This window comes from Pinus tabuliformis, chromosome 9, assembly GCF_031772625.1.
Source record: "Pinus tabuliformis cultivar Carrire ecotype Pingquan chromosome 9, CPIR1, whole genome shotgun sequence".
NCBI lineage: Eukaryota > Viridiplantae > Streptophyta > Pinopsida > Pinales > Pinaceae > Pinus > Pinus tabuliformis.
Window position 1 is genome coordinate 34,527,133 of NC_142307.1, and position 5,960 is coordinate 34,533,092.

The window sequence follows — 5,960 nt, forward strand, 5'->3', positions numbered from 1 at the left end:
AAGGATAATTTCTTAGCAGGGCTAGCCAATCCCCGACAGTTGTATGAGATCCACTTAATGGGGGACCAAGGGGGATGGAGGTCAATACTCTAAGGATCTTGTCAATGGGTTGTTACTGACCTAGTGCCACATCCAGTCTAGCCTAAAAAATGGCTTTGGACATGATGGAGTGTCTACTCTTGGAAGACTTGGATTGTGGAGGCAACGAGGTAATACAAATTCCATTACCATCCCTCGGGGTTAAGCGGGTCAAAGACCTAAGATTATAACTGTGACCCTTATTGGATTCAGTGGATGGCTCTGCGGGGGAGAGTGGATATGGTATTCCTGTGATGATAGGAGTGGGGGAAAATTGGGTGCAGATGGGGCCAATGTGCAAACAATAGAGGGGAAACAAATAATAGGAACAAAATTACAAAATGAAGAGAAAGGAAAATAAGTAGATGATAATAAAGGGAGGGATGGAGGGTTTGTGAAGGTACCCGCAACAGAGGCAGCCGCCGCCATAACTGAACAAGATTTGGTGATACATGGGGATGGGGGACAAATATGCTCCTCGCGAGTGCCGCGAACTTCCTGTGAGTCCATCTGCGAATTCTCCTCATGTTGGACAGGTGCCTTCCCTCGCTAATCAGAATCCGGGTTAACAACTACTTGTTCAGGCAGAGCAACCGAAGCAAATCTTGATGCAAGTAGTGGGGAATCTTTGTATAGATGTCCCTTTTCCACATTAATTTATCAATCCGAGTGCATACATTTTTCAAGGTAACGCGCAAGGTATATGCAGGGGCAAGGTTACAATCTAACATAAACCAAGGATTCATAGCCAAAGAATCAAAGCATCGTTGTAACAGTAATTAGAAATAAATCTCAATTTTAATTAATTAATTAATTAATTAATTTTTTTATTATTATTTTTTTTTACCGAGAAAAAAAATGAACTTTTCATTGCACAGACAAAAAGTTACATTGTATATGTTGTTAGACATTCAAATGACTATATGATTTTTAATCATAGGGTTGTTGAGATGTTGCTTGAGGGGTGCACCCTTTTGCCATCTCGATTATCTGGTTTTGAGTCACTGATCATTTTTGATACCAAGACCTCCTCAAGGAGAAAAACAACCCCGGTTGATCAGTTTCCTGAGCATCAAACCTGCATCATTGGTCTTTGTTCTTAGCTATAACATAAACATAGACTAATGGGTTTGAATCATTCCCGAGTCTCCTAAACAATCCAAACAAGAATGAGTCAGCTGGAATTGTATGAGAGTTTTTAATTGTTATGGAGTTAAAAAGTGCTAGTAACTGTTGTTTTAAACTAAAGAAACAAACTGAAAAGAAGGAAAGTGCCTAAGCCCAAGTTGTGGACTTAGAGAGATTGAATTTGAGCATAGGGTGGAAGATCCGACACATGGATCTCGTCCATCTCTGAGTCCTCTATCCGCCAACTGCCCAGATCTTGTTGCAGACCTGCTTTAGAAAGCTGGTCTGCAGAGTCATTACGCTCCCTCTGTATGTGACAAAGAGAAATGTTATTAAAATAAGATTTTAAATGTAAGGTTTCTTCTAATAATGGAGATAGAATGTAATTCTGACATCTGCTTGTTCCATTGAACCATTTGACAATATTCAGAGAGTCCCCGAAGATCTGAATCGTGGATATGCCCAGATGGATGAGCCAACAAAGAAGGAGTTTTAAGGCTGTCAGCTCGGCGAAGTTGTTAGATCTGGTCCCTATACCCACTGAGGCTTTGAGGCATCTATGAGGTTGTAGGTGGATGATTAGCCCAACACCGCATTTGTTGTTTTGGCTGGAGGCCCCATCGAAATATGCCCAGGGAACCCCTTCCTTAATACACTCTTCTTTGACGGGTGGGGTAAATCCTCATGAGTGGGCTCAAGAATGCTTGTGAAGATAGATGCACTTCCGACAGCTGTGCTCTCCACTGAGGGGGTTTGATCTTGAAAGATACTTTTATTCCTTGCGAGCCATAACCCCCAAGAGATGATTAGGGGAAGGTTCCTCAGATTTTCTTCAGGGTGTTGGTGCCACCAAGATTTCCAGGCTTCAGCGATCGTCTGCCCATTCCATGAGACTCTTTTGTGGATCAGTTCCCCGACAGCTTGCCAGACTACTTTGGAGAAGGAACAATCTATGAAGAGGTGATAAATTGACTCAGAGGCATTTTTACATAGGGCGCATCTCCCTGGCCCTGACTTATATCTTTTCTGAAGGATGTCCTAGGTTGGCACCTTCTCCTTTAGGATGCACCAGAAGAACATTCGGGCTTTTGCTGGGCATTGCAGTTTCCAGATTGAGGTTACCCACCATTCTTGGTTTCCCAACCTTTCTTCGTCATTAGGTACTTGTATCCTTGTTTTAGGGAGTATTTGCCTGAGTCTGCATGAGCCCAAACTAACTGATCTGGTCTATCTCTTACTCGAACATTTGATCGAGACAACTCTGTGGTGAAGGTGATCCATTCACCTCTCTATTGATGGTTGAGGTTTAGGTCTGATCCTGTAAGCCAGGCTTGGTCCCAGATGGAGGAGTGGCCATGGTTCTCAATCTGACTAAGATTGTGAATGCCTCTTGTGTTGAGATGGTTGATGAGGCCGGGGATAGGATGAAATCTTTGTTGCATCCTACCCATGGATCCTTCCTTATTCAGACATGTTCTCCATTTCCTACCTACCAGGATAGGCCCTTTTCAATAATCTTAAAGCCTTCTAATGTTTCTTTCCTTACCACTGAGGCATTGCCTTTCTTTTTAGTTGGGCTTTTGATCCAATCTTCCAATGGCATTGGATCAATGTATTTTCATTTGACCACCATAGTCCAGAGGTTCTTCGTTTTGATAAGCCTCCATCCTAATTTTGCTGCCAGCGATGGTCCGAAGGTGGTTAAATCTTTTATTCCCCATCCGCCCTAATCCTTTGGTCTTGCCACCTTTTCCCAGGCCACCCATGGGAGTATCGAGTCTTCCTTTGAGCCTGCCCATAAGAATTTGCTGCAGACTCTTCTAATTTTCTCCATAATCCCTTTTGAGACCCAGGTTAATGCAGCCCAATAAAGCAATATAGCCAGAAGGACTGATTTAATAAGGGTCAGTTTGCCAGCTCTAGATAGCTTTTTGAAACTCTAATGGGTGATTCTTGATTTGCTTTTCGCAATCAGCCAGTGCCAATCCTGCTTCCTGTATGAGCAGGGCTTTAGGAATAACCCAAGGTATTTGAAGGAGTCATGAATTCTCCTATCTTCGAAGGGAAATTCCTCTTTGATTTGGGTTACTTCCTGCTTGTTTAATCCTTCTAGCGATAGTTGTGATTTATCTTTGTTAACTTGTAAGCTTGTTTCCTTTAGGAAGAGATTTAGTATCCTTTTTAATTCCCGAGTTTCAGACCTTCTTCCATTAGTGAATAGTAGGATGTCATCCACGAACAGGAGGTGGGTTACTTTTAGGTTGACTTCCACTTCCAACCTTTGGATATCTCCTTTCCTTTGGGCATCAAGGAGCAACTGACTGAGGCCTTTTACTGCCAAAAGGAAAAGGAGGGGAGAGAGGGGGCATCCTTGTCGTAATCCTCTGACTTTGAAATCATGAGGAGGTTGCGTCGTTGATGAGGACTGCAAAGCTTACACTGGTTAAGTATCCCATTACCCAGTTTATGAAGTCATTTTGAAATCCCAGGTGCGTGAGGAGCATCTGAATGTACATCCAACTACTGATCCTTTGATTTTCTTTTGGATGATACTGTGAATGGTTTCCTGGGCTACTCCAATAGCTTCATGGATTTACCTCCCATTCAGAAAGACGAACTGTTCTTTTGACATGTGCCAGGATAAAATTGGTTTAACCAGGAGGGCTATCACCTTTGCTATGTTTTTATAGATAGAATTACAGAGGGAGATCAATCGGAAGTACTCGATAGAGGAAGGGTCTTCTTTTTTGGAATGAGGGCTATGAAGGTTGAGTTGAAGGCTAGATAGATTACCCCTTTCTTTCTAGATTCTTCAACAACTTCAGTAAGATCTTGCCCTAATTTCTCAAAGAAATGTTGGAATAGCTCCACTGGCCAACCGTCTGGGCCTAGGATTTTATCCTTTGGCATTTCTTTTATGATTCCTTCCACCTCCCCCTCTGGTGAATTCTCCCATTAGTTCCAGCGAGTCCTCTTCTTCCAAATAACGAGGAAAAGTCTGGGTTGTTTGGATTACTTCTGCCAAGGAAATTCTACCCTGGTTTGAGAATAGGTTTTGAAAGTGTCTTGTGCCCATCTGGGACAGGTCCTCGAAGGATCGGGCCTCTCTTCCTCCTTCTTCTTTTATGTGCCAGATGGTGTTTGAGTTCTTCCTTCCTCTGGCATAGTTTTGAAAGAATTTGGTGTTTTCATCCCCTGATCTTAGCCAAATGGCTCTGATTTTCATTTGCCATTGTTCTTATCTTACTAATAGGATTTTGTTCCTTCAGGATTCCTACTGCATCATTTTTTCCCTTTTCTCATGAGTTTCATAACTATCGGCTTTAGGGCTTTCAAGCCATTGGAGATTCCTTTCTATTTGGATGAGGTCTTCATCTTCTTTCAATTTATTTTCCTTGGCTCAGTTCACCATGGCTTTTTTAAGGCGCTTCAGATTCTCCATGAAGAGGAAAGCTTTATCATCGAAGTCTCTAGCCCTTGCAAGTCTCCAAGGGGACTTAAAGAGGGAGTTGAAGGAGTCCTCTTGAAGCCAGGTAGGATTGACTTTGAAGGGGGCTTCCGACCTTTTGGGGGGCTTGGATAATTCTAGAAAGACTAGCATATGGTATGAGCTTCCTCCTTCACCCACTCACTAAAGAAAGGCTAGGATCTTTGCTGCTACTTCCTCCCGAAGGAGGAAACAGTCCAGTATTTTGGCAACACGTCCATCCCCCATTCTCCTATTTCTCCAGGTAGGTCTTACCTTCAGCAAGTTAATGTCCAACAATTTGTTGTCTCTGAAAATATTGGTGAAAAAAATCTGATAGTTGGTCTTCTCTGGCCGAGGGGCCCCAGGTTTCGAAGGAGCCTATGGAGAAGTTTAAGTCTCCCTCGATGACCAGGTTGGGATTGTTCAGTAAGGATTTGGAGAGGAGGGTCTTCCAGAAGAGGGCTCTTCCCTGGCAGGGCCCATAAATGTTTACTATCAACAGAGTGGTGCAGAGTTCTTGGGAGTAGACTTCCATCCCCATTACCTGGTCCATCCCCCAGGAATTTAGGGCTTTAAATTTCTCTTGCTTAAATGCCATGGCTAGGCCCCCAGAATGACCTTTGGCATCCAAGACCTGGATGATCCAACTTGGCAGAATTTTTGACAGCGATTTTGAGACTTCTTCGCCTGCTCCCAGGGTTTCTTGAAGGAAGAGTATATCCAGATTGTAGGTCTGGATTACTTCTTTTAAGGCCAAATTTTTAGGGCTTCTGGCTAAACCTCTGCAAGTTCTAGGAGAGAATGATCATTGATTGACCTCCAAAGGGTGTTTTGCTGCTCTAAGTGCCCCAAAAATGGACATTTTCTTGCCATCTGCAATTGTCTAGCTTGGCTCTTAGCAGAGCCTGGATAGGTTTGTTTTTCTTCCTCTTGTCTTTCTGTCTCCTGGCTGGGAGGATTGCATGTCGATTCCTCCCACTACCTCCAACACTCCCCATGGGGGAGGTTTTCTCTCTCGAGGCCTGAGGTTATAAGGATTGGATGCAGTGAGGGTTTCTTCTCTCTGAAGGGCAACATTGGTTAAGGCATATTCATGATTCAGATCTATGTTGGGAATGGAGGTGATTATACTCTCAACTTGCATATTATCTGAGCTTAGAATAGGAGCAACAATGTTCTGTTGCCTGGAGGGACCAGGCACAAATTCAGCTATATTTAAAGAAATTACAGGAGTAACAGAAGGTGGGTTTAAGGCTAGACCCATACCCTCTTTGTCGATTGAGTG